We start from the raw sequence: 8,933 nt of genomic DNA on the forward strand, positions 1-8,933 counted from the left end.
ATCGCTCGCAGAGACATGAGGAAGAACATATGGTAAAGAAGTATTTCCAATAGATGATTTGAAGTACGCAAATTTGGATGGAAAAAAATGATGAGTACAAAGATTAAATAGGGCATGGTGACAAACCAACCAAAATGGAAGAACGGGAAGAGAAAGGGAGAAAAATACGTGTCAAATTCTAACTTTAATCCATCAAACTCTGCTAAAAAAGATCTCATATTCCTAGGGCAAACAATAACCATAGTACGTCAAGCAAAGAAGAAGAGAAATTGTGGGAACGTGAAGGCAATATAAAGGTTGTATGAGAGAACGGAACATAGAAGGAAGATGGAGAAACAATGGAGAAACTGGAAGAAGAAGATGAGCGGGAAGGGAAGAGGTAGACATGTAAAGTCCAGTGGGAGTAAATATGATTGTACTCCCTTTGGTCCTTTTTAGATTGTATATAAGATTTGTTTGAAGTCAAATCTCGTAAATTTTGACCAAGTTTATAAAAAAAATACCAACATTCAGAATGTGAAATCAACAACATTAGATGCGTCATGACTTTAGTTTTCATATAGTATAAGTTTACCATTGTAGATGTTAATATTTTTTATATAAATATGATTCAACTTTACGAAGCTTGACTTTAGATAATTCTTATATGCAGAGTAAAAAGGACCGGAGAGGTACATATGACGTATATGTACACTGCAAGTTATATTAAACCCACATGACACATGTGGTAAGCAATCCAAACAATTCAAAAAAAATTAAAATATATTCACACATGTTCATAGCATAAAAGGTTTACCTGTGTTTTTTAGAAAAAAATATGCAAACAAGTGCACGAATGACGGCGCGCATGAGTGGTGATGTTGGGCTGCAGGTGCGTGTCCCCACACCTGCTTGCACCTGCAAATTTTCATGAATGAATACATTTATACCCAATATAAACCACTCATCATATTATTATTTTTTTTGCGGGGATAAGCCACTCATAATTGTACGGCTGCCTTTGCGAGTACGGTGGCCGACAATTAATATAGTCCAGCATGCAACATTGTGTGTACATTTGCAGGTAGCTGGCCGTTGATCTCCGAACCATCGGCCTGCTGATCGTCGGCCGTGGCAGACTTGCACGGATGCATCACATTGAAGACGAATACTGTAGTGCGTTCATCAGTCCGTCAACCAACCAATCGTCGAACATGCGACACTGCATCCAAATGGATTTTAGGATCGAGCCGTATAAAGCAGACTCGACATGACGACGCGTACAGCCAACCGTTCGGGCTCTGGTTTGCTCCGACGAATTTAATTCAATGTGCTGCAAGGGTCAGCTGAACGTTCGCTCTCCCGGGGTATGTTTTCATCAAAATATAAAATGGACAACTAATCTACTGTATGTGGGCCATAGAAATTTCGACCTTTGACATGATGTATACAGTTGGAAGATATGTGTGGTGATTGACGGATGCCCAGTATTCCTCTACGCGATTATGATCTATTCTCCCTCCACGAGCCCATGCAAATTGGTTGTGATCCCTCCACGTGATTAACATAAACTCGTAGTTCGCAAAAAGAAAAGGAAATTAAATGTATCGGGCCGGCATAACACACAATACTTTTTTTTTCTTCGAAAAGGTCAGTATCACATACTTATTGTCCACGCACACGACTCGTGATAATACCGGCTACTGTTTCACTTTTCGCATCCATCATAGTATCGACGGAATGACGGATACAGTTTGCAAGTATGCTTCTCATCTCAAGGAGAATATCTGGTAATATAAACTCCCACATGCTCCCGTTTCAAAAACTTTAATTCTAAATGTCTCAAAAAATGTGAATGTTCACAAGGAATGTGTCTACATTCCCATAAAAAATTCAGGTCCAAATTCGAAATGCACATTAAAAATCAAAAAAAGACAAATCCAGATACGAATTTAGCTTATGTCTTTTTATGACACTATTCATCCTAGATTTATCATTTTTATTTCTCAATGTGCATTTTGAATTTGAATCTGATTTTTTAGGGGTTGTAGATCACATTCCTTAATTACGAACATTAAAAAACTTAAATATCTAAATTTATCTTTCCAAAGTTGATATCATGGTACTCCCTCCGTTCGAAAATACTTGTCATCAAAATGAATAAAACGGGATGTATCTAGATGTATTTTAGTTCTAGATACATCCATCTTTGTTCATTTTGATGACAACTATTTTCGGACAGAGGGAGTAGCATTTAAGGAATGATATCGTCTGCTACTTCCCCTGTCATCGCATCCCCAAACGTCCATATCCAGCGTCCACAGGATAAGAATTTTTCATGAGATTTGATTCCATGGAATGTGACGTGCAGCATGGCGTGTTGGTCGACACCACTGATACTTGTGAGTCCCACATATTAAATGTCTTAAATGATCAAGTACACAGCTGGCAGATCAAAGCGCCTGCATATTTAGCCAGAAAATTTCTAGCATCTCACAACCCAGCCCACTTAATTTATTTATTTGCCTAATACTCCACACTCAATCACGAAACAGTACAGCCATAGTACACAGAGATGATCTTACCTAGATCGACATGAAACGCCATGCACCCCATATCGTACATAACGACTCCTCACTATTGCCGTGAGGTCATTCGTGCTACCACTAAGGCACCATAAGCTCATGAGAGAATAACTGGTGAAAATCAAGTCACGACCGAACCTTAACGAGAGAACAATGGCAACAACAAACTTCATCGGCGCGTGAAGGCGTCGATGAGCTATGACTATGAGCAACATCAGTGAGCCAGCATCACAGCATTCTGACCAACAAAGCAACATACGGAACAAAAAAGGTTGGAAGAGCTAGGATCAATCTGGTCTATTCAAGTGCTTGTAAATAGAAGAAAAAGAAAATCAGTAAAAGAGGGGGAAATAGTGTCGCGATCAAGGTGTCCATGAGCTGGGGGGCGAATTTCAAGCAACAAATATTCAATTTTCTCTTTCTCTTCCTCTCGCTCCCATTAGGAGCGGAGCTGCCCCCGAGTGAAGGAAATATGCCCTATAGGCAATAATAAAATTATTATTTATTTCTTTATTTCATAATAAATGTTTATTGTTCATGCTAGAATTGTATTAACCGGAAACTTAATACATGTGTGAATATATAGACAAAACTTAGTACATGGCATGTTGGTCGACACCACTGATACTTGGGAGTTCCACATATTAAATGTCTTAAATAATCAAGTACACTGCTGGCAGATCAGAGCGCTTGCATATTTAGCCCTCCTTTGATTTGGAGAAGTTTTCTAGCATCTCACATCCCAGCCCACTTTATTTATTTATTTGCCTAATACTCCACACTCAATCACGAAACAGTACAACCATAGTACACAGAGATGATCTTACCTAGATCGACATCAGACGCCATGCACCCGATATCGTACATAACGACTCCTCGAGCGACCCAGCAGTTGCAGTCTTGGACATAGACATAGTCTACGAACATGCAATATCAGTAACAGTGCACATTTATTTTTCGTTTCGAAAATACTTTCATAAAACGACATGAGTGTTTTTAGTTGGTCAATCTACCTCGTTTTCTCCTGGAAAATAAATTTGATTCATTCTGTTGGGTTCCAAATTCATTTCTGATAGAATTTCTGGTTTGATTCTAGAAGATTCCAATTCCAGTATTTATGTTTGGATGTCATGTGGAAAATGAAGTTATTCATTCTACGATTTTGCATATTTGAATTTTGAACCTCATGTTTGCACATCATTTTTAATTTCTATCTCAACACGTTTTCAGCAAGTATATATGAGAATTATGAGCAACATACATGTGCAAGGAGCAACTTTGAGCTTATTTACGGATCAATTCATGCAAGTGGGTCCCAGAAACTTGTGCCGATGAATTTCATAATTTTTGATATTTAAACTTCAACCTCGTGTTCATACTATAAACTTTCACATTTTTTTGGAATTTCATGGCCATTCTCTGCGTGGAAATGAGAAACTCTGCTATTTTAGTCACCCATATTGTGTTTGGTTCCCCTCTTTCATCATTTTCGCTCCATAAATGCGTATGTGTCGACAGTGTTGCTACATGGATGATCCAACCCCGATGGCAGAGGACGCCTCTCACAACGGTGATGCGGCTGTAAGTGGACCAAAACTATTGTCGTGGGGTCATTCGTGCTACCAATAAGGCACCATAAGCTCATGAGAGAATAACCACTGAAAACCAAGCCACGACGGAACCTTAACGAGAGAACAATGGCAACAATAAACTTCGTCGGCGCGTGAAGGCGTGGATGAGCTATGACTGTGAGCAACGCCGGTAAGCCAGCATCACAGCATTCTGACCAACAAAGCAACGTACGGAACAGATAAGGTTGGAAGAGCTAGGATCAATCTGGTCTATTCAAGTGCTTGTAAATAGAAGAAAAAGAAAATCAGTAATAGAGGGGGAAATGGTGTCGCGATCAAGGTGTCCATGAGCTGGGTGGCGAAAAACAAGCAAAAAATATTCAATTTTCTCTTTCTCTTCCTCTCGCTCCCATCAAGAGCGGAGCTGCCCCCGAGCACCTAGGATTCAAGGTGTCCATAAACGTCATGTCGGTTCCAAAGCAACCCCATCCACCACCTTTTTGTGGTAGCAGGCAACAGGCAGGTTGACTATCACAGCTTTGGATCCTAATCTGGCGGCTATGGGATTGCTCAGAATCAGGCCAGGCGAAATCCATGCTCTGCTTGCCGATGCTGGCCGTAGCGACACTTACGGGTGTCGTTTCCCTTCCTAGATGCGTTGCCATGGCCTTTATCCGAGCCCCTCTTCGAGCATCAGGGAAAACCCTAGGTACGGTTCTTCGGATTGGATGGCGGCGGCATCACGACGTCATTCCCTTTCTTGGAGGCGCTATCTTGCTTGCTCGCGGAGTCCCTGGTGTTGGAATTGAAGATGTTTGACAGGCTGATTCGGTTTGCTCCTCTAGTTTTAGGCTTGGTGGGATTAGCTGTGTGAGTCTCCTTCTTTGGGCTGGGCACCCCTTCTCTCTCTCTTCTCCGGACCCCATGCTCATGTCTCCTTGCATTCATGTCGTGCATTGTACCGTTTTCTGTACTCAACCTCTAGTTTTGGGGAAGCATGCTCTTTCGTGAGAAGCACAACATGCGCTTCTGTGAGAAGTACAATTGTGTTTCCCAAAAAGGGAAAACATAGCCGCCCAAAAGAAAATCACAACATGTGCTTCTGCGAGAAGCACACTTGTGGTTCCCTAAAATGGAAAAAAGTTGTGCTTCCCCGAGAAAGGAGAAACACAACCCGTTCTTCTACGAGAAGCACTGTCACTCTTCCGTAAAAGGAGAAACACGGTTTGTTCTTTCGCGAGGAGCACAACCATACTTGCCGAAAAGGGCAAAACACAACTATGCTTTCCAAAAAGGAAAAAGTAAACGAGTTTTTGGGCTCAGATATTAAAAAAAACAATTTCTACAATTTTGAACATGTATAGAAAAACTGTTGATCATGTTTAAAATGTTAATCAAGCATTTGAAATTTTTTAATCAAGCATTTGGTAAATGTTGAAATGTTTATAGAAAACATGTTGACCATGTACTAAATAAATGATGGAAAATTTTGATCATGTATATAAAAATCTTAGTACAACATTTGAAAAAAATGTTGAACAAGTGTTTAAAAATGTTAATCAATCATTTGGAAATGTTAATGGGTATGGAAAAAATGTTGAACATGTATTCAATTTTTTAACCTTTTTATTCAAAACTATTAATCAAGCATTTAGTAACTGTAAACAAAAAATGTTGACCATGTATTAAAAAATATTACAAATCTGTAGAAAAAAATGTTAACCATTTATTCCAAAAATGTTAATCAAGCATTTGATTTTTTTAGAAATACACATAGAAAAATGTTGACCATATATTAAAATAATATTAATTTTGTATTGGAAAAATGTTAAATGTGTATCAAAAGATGTTGTTTACATATACAAAAGTATATAATGAAAACCAAAAAGAAAACCAAAAGATGAAAATTGAAAAGGAAACAAAATAAACGAAAGGAAAAAGAAAATGAAAAATAAAACCGATGAAACCAATGCAAAAAGAATGAAAAAACCGATAAAATCAATGATGGGAACAAAATAAAAAGGAAAAGGAAAAACAAAAAAAGGGAGAATATATAGCAAAACCAAAAAATAAACAAAAGAAAAGGAAAAAAAAGGAGAAATCTGAATAATAATGAAGAAAGAAGAAAGAAAAAAAGAAAAGAAAAAACAAGTAAAAATAAGGAAAGAAATGAAGAAAAACCATCTTTCCAAAACGAGTAAAACTTTCATTTGAGAACAGCGAAAAGACGATGAAAAGGAAAAAAATAGTGGAAAACCAGACCGTCTCTCCTTAAGCAGGACGTGTCATACATTTCATCAGTAATTCAACAATAGCACACTTCTTAGCTGCCCTGCGAATTATCCAGGAGACCCGGGATCGAATCGCCGCGCACTCCTTCCGTCACTGTAGACTCTCGATGTGAGAGTAGCTTCTGTCTCGCTAATGCAAGACATAGCTCTCGTGGATTTCTGAGAGCTCCTCGCTGGCGCCTTATGCGCCAGCAAACGAACCGAGCGCCCACGCACCTGGTTATGCGGGCCGGCCCAAGAACGAGCCGAAATATATGTAGCCCTCGTTCTGAAGATAAAAAAGAAACGGCCAAAAAATATATGTAGAAAGAGGGATTTGAACCCACGTGCCTTTGCTCACATTCTTGCGGCTTCAACCACAGCACCATCATAACATTGATGTTCTATGTACGAAAACAATTTTATTTGACCCCGAATTTCTGCGGCAGTGCAAATTATTTGGTAAAAGGGAATGAAAAATTGAGCAAAGAATTCAGGAATTTAAAAAACAGATCACCGATTTTGAAAAGGTCGCGGATTTCAAAGAAAAGTTCACAGATTTGAAAAAAGTTCATCGGATTTTGAAAAAGGTTCATCGGTTTTGAGAAAAAAAAGTTCATGAATTCTCAAAAAGTTCACAAATTTGTAATTTTTTAATCGATTTCGATAAAAAAGACCACAAAGTTGAAAAAAGTTCATAGATTTAAAACAAGTTCATCACTTTTCATAAAAAAGTTCATGAATATGAAAATAGTTCATCAAGTTTGAAAAAAGTTCATCGAGTTTGAAAAAAGTTCATCGAATTTGAGAAAAAAGTTCATGGATATGAAAAAAGTTCATCGAGTTTGAAAAAAGTTCATCAAGTTTGAAAAAAGTTCATCGATTTTGAGAAAAAAGTTCATCGAGTTTGAAAAAAGTTCATCAAATCTGAGAAAAATTTTCATCGAGATTGAAAAAAGTTCATCGAGTTTAAAAAAAGTTCATCAAGTTTCAAAAAAGTTCATGGAGTTTTGAAAAAATTCATCGATTTTGTGTCGAACCAGTAAGAAAGAAAAAAGAAAAAGAAAAGAAGGAAAACAAAAAATGATAAAAGAAAAGCACAAGGAAGAAAAGAACTAGAAAAGGAACACATAATCAGAGTAGGCTTGGTGGCGTGGTGATTTGTGTAGTGTACGATGAAACAGCAGGTACCCAGTTCGATTCCTACTGCACCCGCTTTTCTTTTGCTTTTGCGCTTTCAAAACAGAAATAAAAGGGCCGGCCCATATAGCGACGATGTGAGATCGGGGGGTGTGTGCCCTGTACGAGCTGGCCTATATTCAGCGCTTAAGGCGCCGAATAGGATTTGGCTGGATTTCTCGGCAATTCCTATTTGGCGCTGCAAGCGCCCGTTTACAGTGCAAGTTGCAAACGGGCGCCTGCAGCCGCGTTAGATGGGCTCGGCCCGTTTTGGTTTGTTTTTCTTCTTCTGTTTTTAGAGAAGCGTCAAAAAAATTGCGTGAAACAAGGATCGAACCTGGAACCACGTCGCTGAGAGCGCAAGGCTCTAGCCACCAGGCCAGGACCACTCCTACGAACAGGAACTTCAGTCCATTAATTTATTTGCTGACGCCAGGTCGGGTTTTCTTTTTCTTTGTTCCTCATCCTTTTTCAAATTCTGTGAACCTTTTCAAAATCAATGAATCCTTTTCAATTTCGATGAACTATTTTTAGATCCGATGATTTTTTTTTCAAAATCAATGATTTTTTCTAAAAATCCATGAACTTTTTTTAATTTCAATGAACTTTTTTTCAAATTTGATGAACTTTTTCAAAACCGATGAAATTTTTGTTTGAAAATTGATGAACTTTTTTTAGGTTTGTGCACTTTTCTTGAAAATTGATGAACTAATTTTGAAAATCCATGAACTTTTTTAAATTTCGATGAATTTTTCAAATTTGATGAGCTTTTCAAAAATTGATGAACTTTTTTTCAAGTTTCTGGACTTTGTTCGATATCTATGAGGCTTTTCAAATTCACGATTTTTTTGTCAAATAATTCAAAAAATAGTAATTGGTACCGTTTTGTGCAATAAAATAGCGAGAAAACATTGTTATTATATAATTTGTGCCTGTTACCTATCACAAGTGGCAAGTATTCTGACTGGTTAGCAGAACTCATATGTGAGTAGAACTGCACGAGTTCGAAACCTGTCCAGGGCATTTATTTCTGTAATTATTTAAACGCTATGATTTTTCGATGTTGCATACGTTTGCTGGGCCGGCCCAACTCAGCGGTGTAGTAGGCGCCAGGGAGGACTTCTGGCGCCTGTGGCGCCCAATAGGAGCTCCCGGATTTCTCCCCCTTCAAATGAAAAAGCCTACACATATTTCTATATGGGCCTGGGGTCCAGCCAGCGCAGCGCAGGCCCTGTTCTCCCTCTTCTCTCTTCTCTAACAGCCTAACGCACAAAACGCATCCCAGCCCAAACGCCACGAGCACGCACGCCGCCGCCCAGTGTCTGCACTCCGCCGGCGCCGTCCCCCCT

Source organism: Triticum dicoccoides, chromosome 6B, assembly GCF_002162155.2.
Source record: "Triticum dicoccoides isolate Atlit2015 ecotype Zavitan chromosome 6B, WEW_v2.0, whole genome shotgun sequence".
NCBI lineage: Eukaryota > Viridiplantae > Streptophyta > Magnoliopsida > Poales > Poaceae > Triticum > Triticum dicoccoides.